The following is a 22,397-nucleotide window of genomic DNA, read 5'->3' as shown; positions in this document are numbered from 1 at the left end:
ATAGAAACACAGAAGGACCTGGGGGTGCAAGTACACAAGTCCTTGAAGCTGGCAGTACAGGTGGAGAAGGTGATGAAGAAGGCCTATGGTATGCTTGCCTTTATAGGAAGGGGTATAGAGTATAAAAGCTGGCGTCTAATGTTGCAGTTGTATAGAATGTTGGTTCGCCCGCATTTGGAGTACTGCGTCCAGTTCTGGTTGCCTTACTACCAGAAGGACATGGAGACCCTGGAGAGAGTGCAGAGGAGGTTTACCAGGATGTTGCCTGGTATGGAAGGCCTGAGCTACAAGGAAAGATTGGGCAAATTGGGGCTGTTCTCTTTAGAAAGGCGGAGGATGAGGGGAAATCTAATAGAAGTGTATAAGATTATGAACGGTATAGATAGAGTGAACAGTGGTAAGCTTTTTCCTAGGTTGGATACAATAATTACGAGGGGCCACGGGCTTAGGGTGGGGGGGGAGGGGGGGTGGTGGTGGGCGAAGTATAACTCAGATGTTAGAGGGAGGTTTTTCCACACAGAGAGTGGTGGGGGCCTGGAGTGCACTGCCAAGTAGGGTGGTGGAGGCAGGCATGCTGGGGTTGTTTAAGGCTTACTTAGACAGGCACATGAGCGGACTAGAGATGGAGAGACACAGGAGACTTTTCTAAATAAAGATCAAGAGCTTTGGGACGTCCCTGGGAATCAATTGATTCCTATGGACCTTCTGAAATATTTCATGGCTCACTTGCTTTATTTCTGTGTTTCTGGGGATTCCGTAAATGTCTGTCTAAGTTTTTTATGTTTATTGATGTCTTTTCTTTTACTTCACAGGAGATTTGGTCCGCCTTGTTGACCAACAAGGGGCATACACGCGGTGGGTCGTGCGATGGCTGCTCTTGGATGTTGCTTCGAGAGTTGCCTAGTGCTTCACGTCGTTAGTGTATGCTTAAACTGGACCAACTGACGGGCAACATGACAGCTCAGTGACGATCACTGTTTGCTGTGCAGATACATGGATTTGGGCTGGTGTCTGCGGGAGTTTGCACATTCTCCCCATGATTGCGTGGGTTTTCTCCGGGTGCTCCGGTTTCCTCCCACATCCCAAAAAACGTGCTCTTAGGCTGATTGGTGTAACAAATTGTCCCTAAATTAGTCTTCCCTCAATCTTCCCCAATAGGTGTAGACAAAGGCCATGGGCAGAGGATGGCATTCATAATGTTAAAATGGCAGCACGGGCTCGTTGGGCCGAAGGGCCTGTTTCCTGTGCTGTGTTGTTCTTTGTTCTTTGTGTATTGTAGGGCCCCGCAAGAGCGGACCAGGCACTAGAATTGCATTTTGAGGAGCCCTATGCACCTCTTCACAATCACACAGGTGGATCTAGCTGGGGATGTGCAGGAGGACAGAACTATGACCAAGATCCAGGTCAGGTTGCAACATAGAAGTGAGCATCCATCAATCCTTTGCTTGTATAGGTCCGTGGATAGGTTTATGGATGGAAAGGGTTTGGTTTAGGTTAGAGGGTCATTGTTTTTTAACTGGTCGGCGCAACATCGTGGGCCGAAGGGCCTGTTCTGCGCTGTAATGTTCTATGTTCTATGTATGACATCTCTAGTAAGTTGTCCAGATATCTGTCCCTCTTTTGAACTCGACCTCATGTCCTTTGCTGCAGGAAATGACACTGAGGCACTGGTCTCGTCTGCCATTGCCACCATGCCTGGTGCTCCCACCGAGACATCCCATGACAGCTCAGAGAAAACCTCGGAAGAAGGCCCCAAGGAAACGTCCGATGCCAGCACCAGTCAATCGGCACAGACTTTCAGCACACAATTCACCAGTGCAGATACTATCATCTCGGTGGGACTCTCACCCACTCTCTGCTGCACACAACACAACCATTGATATACATTGGGTGGAGATGGAAACGTCTGAGGCCTCTGGCATGTGAAAGCCTACCAGAGGCAAGGATTCAGCTGGCTCCGCACCATGTGCTGAGCCAATGTGATTAGATCTCCCTAAGGTACTGCAGATGCAGCAGCAGAGCTGGAGAATGCAGGAGGAGCTGTCAGCAACACTGCAACAACTTCAGGGATGTTAGGAGGAGTTCGATAACTTTCAGGCGCAGAAAATGGTGCCGGGACAGCACGATATCTAGGCCAACCTTGCAAGATTGGTGTCTGTAGTTGAAAGCCTGGGGCAGGAAATAGTCACCATGGGTGGCAGTTTTCAAGCATGGCTGAGACCCTGCAGCTTATTCTCAACTCACAATGGGCCACGGTTGAGGGACTTGGGAGTATCCTGGATGTACAGCAGGCCATGACTGAGACACAGCGGGACATGGCTGTGGACCTTGAGAGCATGGTGCAGTCACAGTGGGCCATGGCCGAGGGGCTGCCTTGGCCTGGTCTCAGAGAGCCACTGCCGAGGGCTTGTACACCATAGGGTGAATGCAATTGGGCCTGTAGGTCAGGGCGAGATGATGTCGTCCCATGGAGTGACCCAGGAGCCCATTTGCATCCAAAGGTAGGAGGAAGGGCTGAAGCCTGTGCCAGGTCCTTCCATCCCGGAGACTCCAGCCATCGTAAAACCTTTCAACTCTTCACTTCCTGACACTAGTGCATCTTTGGGGCAGTTGGATGAACAGAGTGGCACAGATACGTCCATGCCACCAGATCCCAGCCCTCCAGGGGAATGCTCGCTAAGGGCATCACAGGCCACTGGGCATGGAATACAGCTGACCGCCTCCGCCTCTACCCTGGAGAACACCATGGCATAGTGGTAGGCTACATTAGATTAAGATGTTGTAGGGTCACCAAGAGGGCACAGTTAAAGGACTGCACGAGTTAGATTTAAGGAAATAGGCGCTGTTAACAATCAGATCCACCTGTTTTATGGCACTGTAAACTATCAGCACTTCATGTTATTGCACTGTTAGTTTCATCACTAAATGTTACTGTACCCCACTGGGATGACCGTACCCCAACTGGATCCAGAGGGGTTCTGAGCATCATTCAGTGCAGGAGAGGTCCTTCGGCCCACCGAGTATATGATCGTCATATCCCAGTGCCAATGGCATATACCTGACTGGCGTAGTATGCCAAGCGTTCATGACAAATTGTGCCAGCTGTTGGTGCCCTGTAGGCCCATTGTGTCATTGAACCTCACCATTCTCCAGACCCTGGGAACCACACCACCTCCCTAGGGCATTGCTGTGGATGGTGGTGCACCTGATCCCCACTCAGACGTGGGCCCAGGTGCCAGTGTGCATGCAAAGAGCATGTAGGAGTCAGACTTGTTTTGCATCAGGGCACCATCACATTATCCCGCATAGTGAGTTGTCATCACTCTCTTGCCTGGAATAATAACTTGCTACCACAGCCTACCCAGACCCATCAGTTGGTGTTATATCAAAGGGACCCATGGTGTGGGAATGTGAACCAAGGTTGGGAGGGGGAGGTTGGAGTTTGCAGGAGGGGTGGGCATGCTGCTGGTACACTCCATACCCCCTAGTCTGAGAACCTTGTGGTCCCTCGCCACCCTTCCCTGCTGGACCCTTGCTGCCGCATGTCCCTCATCCAACTTATCCTCATCTTTCTTATCCTTTTCCACCTGAAGGGGGGTTCCCTTCCCCTTAGGGGAGTCTGCCTGGTCACTCTCCTCCTCCAGAAAGTCTCCACACTGCAACACCAGATTGTGAAGTGCACAGCTGACAACCACAGGAGACTGTTGGGAGCTGTCCTGGAGCACCCTGCTTGAGTGATCTAGGCAGCAGAATCGCATCTTTGGGAGCTCAATGCACTGCTCAATGATGGCCTCTGCACTGACATCATCATCCAAGTCCTTAGTGGGTAGTTCCTTTTCCTCAGGAGCTATTCTGGCAGCCTGGGCTGAGGGGTGATCTTATAGAGGTCCAGAGATGTCAGAACTCTGCAAAATGAAGCTGTTACGTATGGTTCCTGAGCATGAAGTTCATTCTGTGGTCGCAGACTGTCTGAACATTCAGGGAATGGAACCCCTTTCTGTTTACAAACTGTGGTGCCTGATGTTTTGGGGACTACAGGGTGACGTGTGCACAATCGACTGCCCCCTACACATTAGGCATCTCAGCAATGGCAGCAAAGCCTGCAGGCCAGGCTTCCTGTTGAGCCTGGCCAATATTGAAATAGATGTATTGGCCAGTCCGTGCAAACAGGGCATCTGTCACCTCACGGCTACACTTGTGAACCAAGGACTAGGAAATCACACAGAGGCTCCCGCTAGCAGCCTGAAAGGACCCGGTGTTATAAAAGTTGAGGGCTGCCATGACCTTCACCACCACCGGGAGTAGATTTCACCCTGTACCACAGGGTGCCAAGTTTGCCATGGGCTGACACAGGTGTCACACCATCTCCTTGCTGAGCTGGAGCCTACGGAATAACATGCTGTCAGTCAGCTCTTCAAAGGACACGCATGTCCTGAACTGTCTGTCTCCTCTGTGCCCTGGCCCCACATCAGGCCCACGGGCACCCACCTCCTTTCCCTGACTGGTGGCTCCCTTCCTCCTGCTGTAGCCTTTATCCCGGGCTTGCAGTGTTCTGATATCTGCCTTTTCCTCCGGAACCACAAGAATGACCTATTGGCTCCATGCCAAAATCCATTTTTGCTCTGAGGAGGGGGCAAGAGAGAGAAATTCCATGTGGTTCTCCATCACGGGATACACAAGCCTTCCCAGCCACTTGTGTGCCAATGCCATGTGCCACCTCTCAAGTTTGGGACCGTCACTGCACCCTTGCTGTGGGGAGCACGGACAGCGTATGGTCGGCTGTGCAGGGGTCCCACTGGGAACCCTTAAAGCATAGACATGGGTGCACCCACCTGAATATCTGGTGCAGTGGCTTCCAGGAATTGCTAACAATTCATACAGAAGGGAGAGGGACACCCTTGTGATTATCACAAGGATGGGTTCCCATTGAGGGCAGCACTGCAGAGCCCAAAGTCCCTCTTGCTTGGGGCAGCAGCTAATAGAGCTGTTTCCTGTTAGTTAGTGGGGTCACTGAGATGGAATGTCAGCAGTCAGCCAGAAAGCCTATGTAGCTGACAGATGGAAGGGTGCCATGGCAACAGCACTGGGTTGGTGGCTACCGTCATAAGTGACCCCTCTGGGTTTGCTCAGTAGGCAGGAGGCATGCGCTCAACACCAGAACCCAGCCAACGGTGACCCTTGAGCTCTGGACTCCAAGACATATCTCCCAAACACCAGCACACAAACTGCCCCATCCTACCCCACCACGCACTATGGCCATGGCTAAGACCCTCCACCCCCACCCTCGACATCCTGAAGATTAGCAGTCAATGAAACTTAACACCTTGTTACCCTTCGTTACTACTGCACCATTTTTATATAACAGGTGTTTTCCTCACCGGTGCGATGTCTCACTGACAAGGTCATTAAGGTAAGTGAGAGGAAATGATTGCATTTAGAGCATGTTAATTCTACTAAGATGCATCATATGTATGCCAATTGATGTTTCACCCTTTTTGTCCACATTCCTTATCACACCTGGCATGATGGGAATTGGCAGGAAAATAAGTGTAATTCTTGGTTTTTGGCTTCTCAAGCTCCGTTACGACCTCACCACACTGATCTATGGGTGTAACAAGGTCATAAGATCGCGGCCTTCATATTAGGAGAAGGTTGTTCCCCAATATCCAACCAGCCGAGAATTTGCCCTCTGATACCCATTGATATAGGGGGCATGAGTAGTAAGTTTGCAATTGACACCAAGATTGGTGGCATAGTGGACAGTGAGGAAAGTTATCTCTGACTGCAATGGGATCATGCTCAATTGGGCCAGTGGGCTGACGAATGGCAGGTGGAGTTTAATTTAGACAAATGCAAGGTGATGCATTTTGGCAGTTGCGGCTGATCATAGTGAACCAGGGCAGGACTTTCTTAGTTAATGGTAGGCCGTTGAAGAAAGTTACAAAACAATGAGATCTAGGGATACATGTTCATAGCTGCTTGAAAGTGGAGTCACAGGTGAACAGAGTGGTGAAGGAGGCATTTGGCATGCTTGGTTTCATTGGTCAGAACATTGAATACAGGAGTTGGAATGTCTTGTTGAAGTTGTACAAGATATTGGTAAGGCCACATTTGGAATACTGTGTACAGTTCTGGTCACCTTATTATAGAAAGGATATTATTAAACTAGAAAGACTGCAGAAAAGATTTACTAGTGTGCTACCAGGACTTGATGGTTTGGGTTATAAGGAGAGGCTGGATAGACTGGGACTTTTTTCTCTGGAGCATAGGAGGCTGAGGGTTGATCTTATAGAGGTCTATAAAATAATGAGGGGCATAGATCAGCTAGATAGTCAATATCTTTTCCCAAAGGTAAGGGAATCTAAAACTAGAGGGCATAGATTTAAGGTGAGAGGGGAGAGATATAAAAGCATCCAGACGGGCAACTTTGTCACACAAAGAGTGGTGAGTGTCTGGAACAAGCTGCCAGAGGTAGTAGTAGAGGCGGTATAATTTTGCCTTTTAAAAAGCATTTAGGCAGTTACATAGGTAAGATGGGTATGGAGGGATATGGGCCAAATGCAATTGCGATTACTTTAGGAGTTAAAAAAGGGACAGCATGGACATATTGTTGGGGAGATGTCAATGTTGTAACTGTACTGGAGGATCTTGGCTCGGCGAGTGGCAAGTTCTGGAGAACAAGTCTTTAGTACTATTGTCAGAATGTTATCAGGGCCCATTGCTTTTGCAGTATCCAGTGCCTCCAACCGTTTCTTGATGTCGTGTGGAGTGAACTGAATTGGCTGGAGGCTGATATCTAAGATGCTGGGGAGGAGGCAGAGTTGGATTATCCACTTGGCACTTCTGACTGAAGAGTGATGCAAATGCTTCAGCCTTATCTTTTTTGTGGATTCCTCCATCACTGAGGATGGGGATATTTGTAGAGCCTCCTATCCCAGTGAGTTGTCTAATTGTCCATCACCATTTACAACTGGGTGTGGCAGGACAGAAGAGCTCAGATCTGATCCATTGGTTGTGGGATTGCTTAGCTGTGTCTATCATTTGCTACTTGACAGGCAAATAGTCCTGTTTGGTAGCTTCACCAGGTTGACACCTTATTTTCAGGTATGCCTGGTGCTCCTTGCAAGCCCTCCTGCACTCTCCATTGAACCAGGGTTGATCGCCTAGCTTGATGGTAATGGTTGAGTGGGGGATATGCTGGTCAATGAGTTTTACAGATTGTGCTGGAATATAGTTCTGCTGCTGTTGAAGGCCCATAGCGCTTCATGGATGTCCAGTCTTGATTTGTTAGATCTGTTCAAAGTCTATCCCATTTAGCACGGTGACAGTGCCACACAACATGAAGGAAGTTATTCTTAATGTGAAGGTGGGTCTTTGTGGGGTGGTCATCCCTACCGATACTGTCATGGACAGATGCATCTTCATCTGGCAGATTGGTAAGGATGAAATCAAGTATTTTTTCCCCTTTTGTTGGTTCCTTCACCACTTGCTCAGACTCAGTCTAGCAGCTACGTTCTTTAGGATCTGACCAGCTCAATCAGCAATGCTGCATTTGACTCACTCTTGGTAGTGGACATTGAAATCCCCCATCTACAGTACATTTAATGCCCTTGCCACCTTCAATGCTTCCTCCAAATGTTGTTCAATATGGAAGACTACTGATTCATCAGCCGAAGGAGGACAGTACGTGGTAACCAGGAAGAAGCCATGAAGTATGTGGTAACAATACTTCTTTTTCACAATTGTTTCACACAGAGGGTGGTGGGTGTCTGGAACAAGCTACCCGAGATAATAGTAGAAGCAGGTACAATTTTGACTTTTAAAAAGCATTTAGACAGTTATATGGGTAAGATTGGTATAGAGGGATATGGGCCAAATGCGGGCAATTGGTAAAATCTGGGCGGTATGAACAAGTTGGGCTGAAGGGCTTGTTTCCATGCTGTAAATCTCTATGACTTCACGACCTGAAATCCTGAGACTTCATGGGGGCCACAAGGTGAAAGATCACATAAGACCAGACTATTGTCTAACAATTTGAAACAATTGTAATTTTATTTGAAATTGTAAGCTTTCACAGCTCTCTCCTGCATCTTGTCCACCCCAGTCCAACACTGGCATCTCCACTTCATGAGATTTGGAGTCGATGTTGAGTAGTCCCAGGGCAACTCCCGCTCAGGACAGGAGTGTATTGAAATAATCAGGTAATAAAGGTATGGATGAGAGTATCAACAGCAATGAGACAGGGATAAAAATGCGCAATGTTCTGATGGTGATATGAAGTCTGAAGCATTCCCATGTTGGAGACGGATGGAGCGGACAGTTATGTCTTAAACTGCTGCTAGAAAGATGGGGAATGAAAGTGTAACGTAGAACTATAGAATTATAAAATGGCTACAGGACAGAGGAGGCTATTCAGCCCATCATGTCTGTTTTCTCTGTGATGTGGAGATGCCAGCGTTGGACTGGGGTAAACACAGTAAGAAGTCTGACAACGCCAGGTTTAAGTCTAACCTATTTATTTGATAATAAACTCACAAGCTTTCGAGGTTCCCCTCTTCGTCAGGTGAATGAAGAGTTCTGGCCTCAGACAGAGCATATAAAGCACAGACAGTTTACAGATTATTGATTAGAATGCGAATCTTTACAACTAACCTGCTATTCAAGTCTTAAAGTGGCCGACAATGTGAGTGGAAGGAGCATTAAGCACAGGTTAAAGAGATGTGTATTGTCTCTAGACAGTATAGTAAGTGACTTTTTGCAAACCAGGCAAGTCATGGGGGTTACAGATAGTGCAACATGAACCCAAGATCCCTGTCGAGACTGTCCTCATGTGTGTGGAACTTGGCTATCAGTCTCTGCTCAGCGACTGTGCGCTGTCGTGTGTCGTGAAGGCCGCCTTGGAGTCTTCAACATATCATTGATGAAGACGAACATCTCGCCAGGGCCATCCCCACACCCCCACTTCTTGCCTTCAGACAACACGCAACCTCAAAAAGACCACTGTCCGCAGCAAACTACCCAGCCTTCAGGAGAACAGTGACCACAATACCACACAACCCTGCCACAGCAACCTCTGCAGGACATGCCGGATCATCGACATGGATACCATCATCACACGTGAGAATTCCATCCACCAGGTACACGGTAAATACTCTTGCAACTCAGCCAACATGGTCTACCTGATACGTTGCAAGAAGGGATGTCCCAAAGCATGGTACATTGGGGAGACCATGCAGACGCTACGACAACGGATGAATGAACGTCGCTCGTCAATCACCAGGCAAGACTGTTTCCTTCCTGTTGGCGAACACTTCAGTGGTCACGGGCATTCAGCCTCTGACCTTCGGGTAAGCATTCTCCAAGGCGGCCTTCACGACACACGACAGCACAGAGTCGCTGAGCAGAGACTGATAGCCAAGTTCCGCACACATGAGGACGGTCTCAACAGGGATCTTGGGTTCATGTCGCATTATCTGTAACCCCCGTGACTTGCCTGGGTTTGCAAAACCTCACTTACTGGAGACAATACACATCTCTTTAACCTGTGATCAGTGCTCCTTCCATTCACATTTTCGGCCACTTTAGGACTTGAACAGCAGGTTAGGTGTAAAGATTTGCATTCTAATCAGTAATCTCTAAACTGTCTGTGCTTTATATGCTCTGTCCGAGGCCAGAACTCTCCATTCACCTGACGAAGAGTTTAACCTCGAAAGCTTGTGAGTTTACTGTCAAATAAATCGGTTGGATTAAACCTGTTGTTGTCAGATTTTTTACTGTGTGTTCTCTGCACCAGCAACTCAGCTCGTTCCAAATCCTCGTCTTTTCTTTGTAGCTCTGCAAATTGTTCTCTTCAAATTATACAGTCATAGAATCACAGCATGGTTACAGTAAAGAAGACCATTCACCCATCATTGTTTTTGTGCATTCTTAGTACCATTTCAGTGGTCTGTTAATTCTCATCCATTGACCATATCACTCTGAGTGGTTTTGAATCTATCTCAAAGAATCAATAAAATCTTTAAGATGAAACTTGTGTCTCCTGTACAATTTCTCATGCATTTCAAGTAAAAGAATCATAAACCTGTAGACTCTAGGATTAAAGTCTTACTGATGACAGCAAGAAGGCTCTGTGCTGGCTTTCTGAAGGAACAATTCGTCTAGTGTCTCTCCACTGCCTTCGCCCTATACCCCTGTATATTCTTCCTTTTCAGATAATAAGCCAATTCCCTCTTGAATGCATTGATTGAACCTGCCTCCATCACAATCTCAGGCAGTGAATTCCAGATCTTAAAAAGTTTCTCCTGATATCTTTAGTTATTCAGTGGTTTGTCTGTTTTAATTAATGCTTTCTTGATTAATTATTGATTAAGAATTTATACTTTGTGTAAGAACAATAGAAAAGATAAGGTGGAGACTTCAATGATTGCTTGCTGAAAATTTAGGATAAGGTGAATGTTGGAACTGCAGATTTGCAGATGCTAATGGAAATGTGAATCTTAGGAGCTTTGGCAAAATAGAAAGCACCTGTAAGTGCCTAAGTGTTGGGGCAAAGGGAGTCCACAGACTATTAATGACATCAACTTGATCCAATCATATTAACCAGGACAAACTATGGCCTAAGATGGCATGAGTGTTTTGATGGGGATAAAAGAAAGGGAGCTACAGGACATAATAAAAGCAAAGGATTTCTGTTGAATTCTGTAGCAGGATCGTTTACATCTGAAATGTTAACTTTCTTTCCATAGATGCTGCTAGGCCTGCTGAGTTTATCTCGCACTTCAGCATTCCCCCCACATTACTATTTTCATTAAGTTGGGTTTTCAACCTTGAAGAGTGGAGGAGGGCATGCCAGGAACAACACCAGGCATAACTAAATACTGAGAGAGACCAGGGAGGAAATTGCAGGGGCCTTAAGAGAAATCTTTGTATCTTCACTGGCTACAGGGGAGGTCACGATGTAGAGCATAATGTAGTGAATAGCAGGTTAGCTGTAAAGGCTTGCATTCTAATCAGTATTCTGTAAACTGTGTGTGACTTTATATGCCCTTCTCTGATCAGAACCTTCCATACACCTGATGAAGGAACACCGTTTCTGAAAGCTTGTAAGATTACTATAAAATAAACTGGTTGGGCTTTAACCTGGTGTTGTGAGACTTCTTACAGGAGAGGTCCCAGAGGATTGGAGAATAGCCAATGTTGTTCCTTTCTTTAAGAAGGGTAGCAAGAATAATCCAGATAATTACTGGCCAGTTTTTCGAGGAAGTGACAAAGATGATTGATGAGGGTAGGGCAGTGGATGTTGTCGGCATGGACTTCAGTAAGGCCTTGACAAGGTCCCTCATGGCAGACTGGTGCAGAAGGTGAAGTCACATGGGATCAGAGGTGAGCTGGCACAAGGTGGATACAAAACTGGCTCAGTCAGACAGAGGGTAGCAGTGGAAGGGTGCATTTCTGAATAGAGGGCTGTGACAAGTGGCATTCCTCAGTGATCAGTGCTGGGACCTTTACTGTTTGTAATATATATATAAATGATTTGGAGGAAAATGTAATTGATTTGATTAGTAAATTTGCAGATGACACAAAGGTTGGTGGATTGGCGGATAGCCATTAGAGGATACAGCAGGATATAGATCAGTTGGAGACTTGAGCGGAGAGATGGCAGATAGAGTTTAATTCAGGCAAATGTGAGGTAATGCATTTTGGAAGGTCTAATACAGATAGGAAATATACTGTAATTGGCAAAACCCTTAAGAGTATTGACAGGATCTGGGTGTACAGGTACACAGGTCACTAAAATTGGCAATGCAGATGGAGAAGGTAGTCAAGAAAGCATTTGGTATGTTTGCCTTCATTGATTGGGCATTGAGTTTAAAAATTGGCAAGTAATGTTGCAGCTTTATAGAGACCTAGTTAGGCCGCACTTGGAATATAGTGTTCAATTCTGGTCGCCACACTACCAGAAGGATGTGGAGGCTTTGGAGAGCGTACAGAAAAGATTTATCAGGATGTTGCCTGGTATGGAGGGCACTAGCTAAGAGGAGAGATTGGGGAAACTTGATTTGTTCTCAGTGGAATGACAGAGATTGGGGGGTAACCTGATAGAAGTCTACAACATTATCAGAGGCATGGACAGAGTGGATAGTCAGAAGCTTTTCCCCAGGGTGGAAGAGTCAATTACTAGGGGGCACAGGTTTAAGGTGCGAGGGGCAAGATTTAAAGAGGCAGATTTTTTGCACAGAGGGTAGTGGGTGCCTGGAACTCATTGCCGGGGGAGGTAGTGAAAGTGGATACAGTAGTGACTTTTAAGGGGCACCTTGACAAATACATGAATAGGATGGGAGTCGAGGGATATGGTCCCCAGAAGGATAGGGGGTTTTAGTTCAGTCAGGCATGTAATATAAATAGGGCCCACTTTTAAGGCTAATAAAATTGGATATCCTAAATTAAAGAATTGGGCATATTAAAAATCAAACACAGTCAAACCTCGGGCAGGCCAATTGTACAATACACAAACCTATCTGGGTCTGATTCATCAATCACCCATCAAAGGTCATTGCATCCAACTGATACTTAGCAGGAGATCATTGCACCCCATTGAAATGCACTGCCCTATTGTTAGAAGCCCAGATTGGGTCAGACTTTCTGTCACCAAGAGTTCCTGCAGTTGGCTTAATCTAATAACAAGTTACATGTAAGCAACAGCATGGAGATAGACACCTGGGGGCGGACCCTGGTGTCCTGTCACACAGACATCAAGAACCTCACAGGATATTAGAACCCCTCCGGGGACCTCATTGGCTGGAAGCCAGAGAAGTTTCTGAAAAGGCAAGCAGGCAGGGGGATAAAGGGACTCATTTTCAGACACCAGCAGTGAAGACTTGATGAAGGAGGTGACCTGTGACCATTTGGAAGACTGATCAGAGAAGGAAGGAAGGAAGGAAGAAGAAAGAAGAAGCTGCAATTGAGACTCACGTTTGTGACGACAGACCAGAGGGACTCAGAGAATCGAGCCTGCAGTTTAATCAAACCATCTTTGCGGGTAGTATACTTGAACCTGGGGTATCCTCTTGTTTTATGTGGGTAATTTAAGGGTTAATAGTGTTACTATTAATAAACTTGTTGAACCTTTACTTGTGTTTGTCCTTTGTCCATCTTGCAAATAAGGGCACCGGGGTAAAACCTTGGAGTAAGCAGCTGGTTGAAAGTATCTGAGAATTAACAGGTACAACACTGGCACCCCAGATGGAACTTTGATAAGAAGTGATACATTACTCCGAAGTCGAACCTTCAACCCGATATTCTCCAACACTCCGTCTGAGCCTGAATTAAGAGGGCAGGTGCCCCACGTGACGGCTAGTCTTAAGTGAGTGAAGGATTAATACAGATTCGACCAGTAAATTTGGCCATAAACCCAGTGTCTGTAACACAAGGTGGACAAACTGTGTTGTTAGAACTAGAACAGTATGGGGAATTTGGGTAAAATCTATGGGAGGGATTTAGTGAAAACCGGACCCCGACCCCGATCCCTTACCTATACTCAAGTAACGAATCCTAAAAGGAAATAATTATGGCCAGTCATGTCGAATGGGAGGAAGTTCTCCCTTTATGTTTGAACCATATGTGGCCCAAATGGGTACAGTGGGGTGATGCCCCGAAACTGGATCTGGGATCCGAGGGAGAGAATTGTTGGAGTCGTGCCCATAAGAAATTGGGTAAAAGGGCTCCCAAGCTTAGGAAGGCAATTGTACTTGCTAGTTGTCTGGAACAGCTCCTTGGTAGAGAAGCAGAAATTATCTGGGTTAAACGGATCAGAGAGGTCCAGGTGACCCAACTAAAACAGGACTTAATGAGTGCTACCACACACATACAACAATTGGAAGCAGAGGTAGACACACAAGAGGAAAGGAACCAAATCAATATGATACACATGAGCCAGTTCCAGGCTCAATGTGATAAAGCTTACCAAAAGGCACAGCGTGCTGTCAGTGAGAGAGAGGCTGCGCTGCAACAGGTAGAGAATTTAAACGTAAATGCAGCGACCTGCAGGCTGCAGTAAGGTTTTGCACCAAGCAGGAAAAGCAAACACAGACTGCGCAATAGACCACTCCAACTGCCTCTGTGGGATTACAGATTTAAAATCACAACTAGCAGTAAAAAGGGATGTAGTGTCTGCATACATTTCCGAAACAGGGGATAGTGACCCAGGGGTAGAGTGGAGGGATTTAGAAGAGAATGCCTGCCATTATGCAACAGCTAGCGCCACTGCTGACTGGGGACCCCCACCTCCCTTCCTGGTAGTGGAACCAGCAGCACCACCAAATCCAGCCCCCATCTCAGAAAACTCAGTCTCAGCTCCTAGCCCTATTCCCATCCCAATAAGTCCAGTCACTAATCTGGTTCCTGTACTGATGAATCCGGTCACCACCCAACGACAAGACGGACAGAACCACAATGTAACTTATGTAACTCCATACACCATGTCACAGCTCACTGACATAGCTAAAGCAATTGGAGCATTTGAACCCTGCGGTCACCCAATGGCCTAGACAAGGCAGAAGAGGTTAAATTTATTCCGTTATGTTTAAGTCCTGCCATCCGTTCCGCCCTACCAGAATCCCAGAACATGGCCGGGGGAACCCTACCAGAAACGAAGGCAGCCGTTGTGGCTGCCATAGGCTACAATAGGGATGACCTGGTACAAGGCTTAAACAACTGCCAACGAAAGAGAGGAGAGCACCCAACAGCCTATGCTGGCCTACTATGGAACCAATTTATTGCGGTTTTCAGCCAATTAAATCGAGTCCAATTAAATGAACACCACCAATCCACATGAATCCAGACCCTCATAGTACATGCCACCAAGGGGAGTCGGGAAACCTGTGAGAATTTTGATCCCAATGATTATACACACACAGAAGCCTGGGCCATCTGCAAAATGACTCGTGTGTGGAAACGGAAAGTCAGTCAAACAGACACCCCCAAACCCACAAAACACGGAAAGATGAACCCAATCCACACAGCCCCGGTTTGGTGTAATGAAGGAGGAGGTGGAAACAGGGGACAGGGAAACTCAGGGCACCCACCCCCCATACCCCTGCCAATCATTGATACAGAAATCCACAGCCCCACGCACAGCCCCGATGTATTCCCAACCCCAGGTACAGGGAACAAGACAAAGCCATTTCCAGTTATCTACTCCCACAAGTGCAGTGTTACAACTGTGGCCAGATTGGCCATTTTGCCAAGGAATGTAGAGACCCACCCAGCCAGATCCCACAACCACCCCAACGATTTCACAGAGGAGAACCCTGACCTGTGTCATTAGAAGGACCTGCCAGACAATACACCACAACCCCGAACTTAAGAACATAAGAAATAGGAGCCATCTAGCCCTTCAAGCCTGCCCCGCCATTCAATAAGATCATGGCTGATCTGAAGTGGATCAGTTCCACTTACCCACCTGTTCCCCATAACCCTTAATTCCCTTGTCTATCAGAAATCTATTTACCCGTGACTTAAACATATTCAACGAGGTAGCCTCCACCACTTCAATGGGCTGAGAATTCCAGAGATTCACCACCCTCTGAGAGAAGTTCCTCCTCAACTCTGTTCTAAACTGCGCCCCCCCCCCCCCCCCCCCCCAACTTATTTTGAGACTGTGCCCTCTAGTTCTGGTTTCCTTTCTAAGGGGAAAGAATCTCTCTACCTCTACCCTATCTCGCCCCTTCATTATCTTGTAAGTCTCTACAAGATCCTCCCTCGGCCTTCTAAACTCCAACGAGTACAGGCCCAATCTACTCAACCTCTCCCCATAAGCTAACCCCCTCATCTCCGGTATCAGCTTGGTGAACTTTCTCTGTACTCCTTCCAAGGCCAATATATCCTTTCACAAATAAGGGGACCAAAATTGCACACAGTACTCCAGTTGCGGCCTCACCAGCACCCTGTACAGTTGCAGCAAGACCTCCCTACTTTTATATTCTATCCCCCTCACTATAAAAGCCAACATTCCATTCACCTTGATCACCTGCTGCACCTGCAGACTGGGTTTTTGCGACTCGTGCACAAGGACCCCCAGGTCCCTCTGCACCGTAGCATGCTGCAACTTTTCACCATTTAAATAATATTCCCTCCTACTATTATTTCTTCCAAAGTGGATAACCTCACATTTGCCAACATTATACTCCATCTGTCAGGTCCTCGCCCACTCACTCAGCCTATCCAGATCTCTTTGCAGACTTTCCGCATCCTTCACGCAATTCGCTTTTCCACTCATCTTCGTGTCATCAGCAAATTTCGTCACCCTACACTCAGCCCCCTCCTCTAGATCATCTGTAAATGGTAAACAGTTGAGGCCCCAGCACCGATCCCTGCGGCACTCCACTGGTCACCAACTGCCAACTAGAAAAGCACCCATTTATTCCAACTCTCTGCTTCCTGTTAGATAGCCAATCCTCAATCCACGCTAACACTTTACCCCCAACTCCGTGTACCCTAACCTTCTGCAGCAACCTTTTGTGAAGCACCTTATCGAATGCTTTCTGGAAATCTAAAAACACCACATTCACCGGTTCCCCTCTGTCTACCGCACAAATCACATCTTCATAAATATCCAGTAAATTCGTCAAATATGACTTCCCCTTCATGAATCCATGCTGCATCTGCTTGATGGAACTGTTCTTTTCCAGGTGTCCTCCTATTTCTTCTTCAATGATGGATTCCCGCATTCTCCCAACTACGGACGTTAAGCTAATCGGCCTGTAGTTACCCGCCTTTTGTCTACCTCCCTTTTTAAACAGTGGCGTAACAGTAGCTGTTTTCCAGTCTGCTGGCACTTCCCCAGAGTCCAGCGAATTTTGATAAGTAACTACTAACACATCTGCTATTACATCTGCCATTTCTTTCAACCCCGATGGATGCCTTTGACACCCCTTTCAGCCTCTACCACCAATTAAACTCCGGACTGGAAGCATGACTGTGCCAGACCTCCACAACTTGGGTTTGCAACACTGAATGGGGTAGTGTCGGGAGACCCCTTGTAAAAGGCAAAGTAGGAGACAGCCCCATCAAGTTCCTATGGGACACGCTGGGATCCCATACAACTCTTAACACATCCCGTGACCTCTGCTGTACTCGGCCTACCAGGATAACAATAATGTTAAGTGGCTTTATGGGACATTTACAGGAGGTCTTCGAAACAAACCTATTAGAATTTCGACTGGGTAATACAATATGTCATCACCCAGCTATTTTGGTTAAACTTCACCCAGATGCAGAGCACATTCTATGTTCCAATCTGATGAGGAAACAACCTATCATTTGACCCCGCTAATTGTTGCATTTGGCTAATGCCAACTACCTGTCAGTCCCCAGTCGAGGTAGTCACCAGTAGATACGTAGGCCAAATCTCTACTTTTGGAGAGTTGTGGATCAGGCCCACAGAAATGACAGAGGATCCTGAAGCACAGGATATATTAGCCAAACACACACAGGCATTCGCCAGATACAAGCATGACTGTGGCCAAATAACAGGAGAGCTAATCATAGAAGGTCCTGACCCCAAACCCCAAAGACAGTACGGCTTCCCTAAGCAAGCTGAAGGGTAAGTGGCCAAGGTGATTATCAGTTTATTAAAACAAGGAGTACTGCGCCCTGTTGCTTCCATGAACAACTCCCCCATATGGCCAGTAAGGAAACCGGACGGTTCCTGGAGGCTTACAATTGATTATCGAGCCCTAAATCAGACCACCCCCATCACAGCCCCCACAGTGGCGACTAGCTCAGAAGCCATAATGAAACAAGCTCCTCACGCAAAACTTTTCACAGTGTTGGACATCAGTATTGGCTTCTGGTTAATTCCCTTAGATCACCACTGTCGAAACAAATTTGCCTTTACGTTCCAGGAACAACAGTACACCTGGACGTGTTTACCACAAGGTTTTCATAACTCCTCCTCCATATTTCACCAGCGCTTAGCTCCACCAGGCTTGGAGGGATTCTCCAAACCAGAATGTTTGGTATAATGCGTAGATGATCTCCTCTTACACACTGAAATGAGAGGGGAACATCTCAAATTATTGGATGAACTGCTGAACCTCCTCACTACATTAGGTAAATCCCAAGCTCAGATCATGAGGCGACAGGTCTCTTACTTGGATACAGTAGTGACTGAGGGAAAGCATGAGATAGACAGGAAGTGAATTGAACCTGTAACACACCTTCCTTTACCAAAGGACGTGAGTTCCCTGGCTCCTTTCTAGGCTTAGTGGGGTACTGCTGCAACCACATGGACGGTTTCACCACTGAAGCCAGTCCCCTGTCCAAACTTTTATGAAAAAACACCCCGTGGATCTGGACTGCGCGACACACAAAAGCAGTCTCAGACCTCAAACAATCCCTTGCACAATCCCCTGCTTTACAGTTACCCAACCCTGAACTCCCCTTTGCCCTTGAAGTAGCGGCCACCGACACCACACTAGCTGTCATGCACTTCCAAGAACGACTCAGCCCAATTGCTTACGCTTCCCACATACCAACTCTGGTTGAACGAAGTTTTTCGGTGTGCAAAACCCATTTATTAGCAATTTTCTGGGCAGTGCACCGCTTTAACTACAAAGTCGGCTTAAACCCTCTCACCACACTTACAGAATGCACCCCCATACCCCAACTACGGCTGGACAGCCGAATTAAAGATGGGACAATTAGTCAATACCGTATTGCATGGTGGACACTCATGTTACAGGGTTGAGACATTGAGGTCAAACACACCTGGGTTCCCACATTCCTGGCAGACAATCTAACCTACAGTGGGGAGCCCCATGAATGCTAGGTTCCAGCAATAAAAGACCCCAAGGGGCCATTTTTGCCAAAACAAAAGCGGGGAGGAGCCAGGGGAAATCGGACAAACCCAGGCTCGGGACAGTTTAAAAATTTTTGTAGATGGGTCATCCATGGTGGAAGAAGGAAACAGGAGGACAGGATGTGGAATATACGTTGAAGACCAAGAAGGCAAGCCCCTGAGGGAGAAAGCCTTAAAACTTCCAGCACACATAAATGCACAAGCTGCAGAACTAGCAGAGATAGCATACGTAGTCAGCCATCCTGGCCTGTTCCCCACACCCGCAGACAAACACTCTGATAGTATGTATGTCTGCAACAGTTTAACAGAATTCATGCCCCTATGGGAAGCCAGGGGAATCATATCAGCAGATGGGAAACCTCTACCATCAGCCCCATTGTTAAGATTTATTTTCCAGGCTGCCCAAGGCCGGGAGAATGGCATCATTGAAGTAAAGGCCCACCAGCACACCTCCCCACTTGGGAACATAAGGGTGGATGAGTTAGCCAAACAGGATGCTAGAGCAGAGAAATTTTGGCAACCAATAGTTAGCAGAGCGAATTGAAACTATGACTGTTAACCAGACCAAGGTTGAAGACCTAAAACAAGAACAGAGCAGTGACCAGGACCTGAAACTAATTCAGGAAGGGGCAAAGCCTGCCTCCTTTGAAAAATAGCAAGACACAATATTGATACAGGATGGGCTTGTCCTTCAGGATGGCCTATATGTGGTCCCAATGAGAGACCACAACCAAATCATTTTCCAAAACCACAACGTCCAGGGCCATCAAGGGGCAGGAACCACAAGTGAGTGAATCAGCTGGTGGCTGAACCTAGAACAGGATGTGCAGCATTACGGCATGTCGATAATTGTATCATCTGTGCACAGAATAATACTGATAAATATGCCCATAAAGAGGAACTGAGGCACACTCGCCCAGTGGAATGTCTCTGGACGTATCTCCAGATTGACTATATTAGTCCCCTACTGCCCGGAGCGGGAGGTTACAAATACATCCTGGTCATCATAGACACTTTTAGTAAATGGGTGGAAGCTTTTCCAACCCGCACTAACACAGCCAAGATCACGGCTGACATCCCAGTGCAGCACATATTCACTAGGGGTGGGGCCTTCCCCGCAGCATCAACTCGGACCAGAGCACTCACTTCACTGCCCAGGTAATGCAACGCGTAATGGAATTGTTCGGGATAAAGCAACAATTCCACTTTGCTTACCACCCCCATACTAGCAGTGAAGTAGAGAGGATGAACCGTACCGTCAAAGATATGATCTGTAAGATTGTTCAGCAGAACAATCACTCCTGGAACAAAGTCCTCCCCTTCATATTAATGATAGTGTGCAATTCTGTATCTAATTCCACCAGATTCACTCCACATATCCTCATGACAGGGCGACCTATGCGAGGAATTGAATCTTTACTGGGGCTGGATCTGTCTGGGCCCGAAGGCACAGCCCTTACCCACAAAAATGCCATGACAGCCATCCTAGAAAATATACAGGCTGCACATCAGGCTGCAGCCTTTAAGAAAGGCAAGCGGAAGCAGCAAAGTAAGGCCTATTTTGATGGTAAGGTAAAACCCATCAAATATGAGGTTGGGCAACAGATAATTCTCAGAGTTTTCCAGCCTGGAACATTCTTGTCCCCCAAATATGCCGGACCCTATCCAGTGGTAGATAAAGCCAGCCCCTCGATATACAAAGTCATGTAGACCACAAGAAAGCCGGGTCACCCAATGGCCTAGACAAGGCAGTCAATGTTAAACTTATTCTGTTACGTTTACGTCCTGCCATCCGTTCCGCCCTACCAGAATCCCAGAATGTGGCCGGGGGAACCTACCAGAAATAAAGGCAGCCGTTCTGGCTGTCACAGGCTATAATAGGGATGACCCGGTACAAGGCTTAAACAACTGCCAATGAAAGAGAGGGGAGCACCCAACAGCCTATGCTGGCCAACTATGGAACCAATTTATTTCGGCCAATTAAATCGAGTCCAATTAAATGAACACCACCCATCACGTAAACCAAATGAAGGCATTTGGCTCCCAGCAAAATTTTCACCAATACCATGTCACCCTGGAAGGAGTCTTTGAGTCACAAGGAAGCCCCATAGCACTAGACCCTAAACCAGAGTCCACAACCTGTACCCCAGGCTATCAACTCCCACCCAGTATCCCCAAGACCAGCACATACACCCTCGGTTCCTGCCCTGATTTACAGGGCTTCAGGGATAAAATCCCAGCCCAGGGGACCTTGACAAAAAGGATGGGGAACCCACAAAACTTATCCCCTATGGTGCACCTGGTACCAGAACTCCCAGAACCGTTTGACCCGGCACTCACTACCAGAGGTGTTAATGCAGTGGGTATCTGGCAGCCAAAACCCACCCACATAGGTTCTCTCCACTAAGAAAGAATCAGGACATCACAGTCCAGATTGTAAGTAGCTTTATCCATTCCCCACTCCACACATCACCAAATCAAAACAGGCTTCTTATCTGCCATATTATACTGTGCTATAATCTTCCGACACACCACAGTTTGGTTGTGGGATGAGCAATCTATTGTTATACTGTGCCATAGTCCTCCAACAGCAAGGACGTATGTCACATACCCAACATTTTATTTTCACGCTCTGTAAACTCCTTAACCCACTCAATCCCATTGAACACTGATTGCTGACCAAGTCTTCATATGACACTATTGGGCCTTTATTATTCATTTACTTATTTCTTTGTTTTTTTTTAAATAAAAAGGGGAGTCATACGACATTCTTGTAATTAAATTGAAAAGAGAATCAGGTGTTAATAAGAATTAACAGGTGCTACCTTGATCTCCCCCAGAATGAACTACATACTTCTCTGCTATCTGGGACTCCTCGTCTCAGACGGAACCACAGCCACCACCTCAACCAAAGACCAGAAGATCAGTCTACGATACCCTGGATATATGTGGTTCACCCCACCAGATGCAGGCAAATGTGAGGATGGCATCCTATGGGTACACCCCAATAAGAGTATCACCTATGGATGTAATAACCAAAGAGTGGTGTACAGGAAAGATAATGGGAGCTCTGATTACTGCTCCCTAAGGACAACCCTCACTAGTGACTGGTGGGCGTACACTAACCATGGATGCATGGAGCTTGCCTGTCTAGCCCATGGTCCAGAAAAAGGGCTGGAATTAGGAAAGAAGTGCCCTGGTAAGGTTATTCAGAACGAGTACATCTACTATGAAATTAAGAATGGGTTAAGACCAACTCTTAATATGCCCATCCCCTCTTGTCCCGAAACCATGCCAGGGCCCCAAAATGGGTTGATACTAAAACACACAGGGAAAATATTACTTGACAACACACACTACGAATTGGTGCCAGTAGTGGTAGATTTAGCTGGAACACAATTACCAGACTGGTGTCCCTCCTCACTTAGAAAATTGTACCTCCACTTGACCCAGAGGCTGCTAAGCCAAAAATCTGGGACACACAAGGGGGAAGAGATGCCCAGGTCAAAGGGGCGCAAGAGGAGGGAAATCCTGAATG

The sequence above is a fragment of the Carcharhinus amblyrhynchos genome, chromosome 14 (genome assembly GCF_965287045.1).
Source record: "Carcharhinus amblyrhynchos chromosome 14, sCarAmb.v2.hapA, whole genome shotgun sequence".
In the NCBI taxonomy this organism is placed as follows: Eukaryota; Metazoa; Chordata; class Chondrichthyes; order Carcharhiniformes; family Carcharhinidae; genus Carcharhinus; species Carcharhinus amblyrhynchos.
This window is presented reverse-complemented; position numbering follows the sequence as displayed.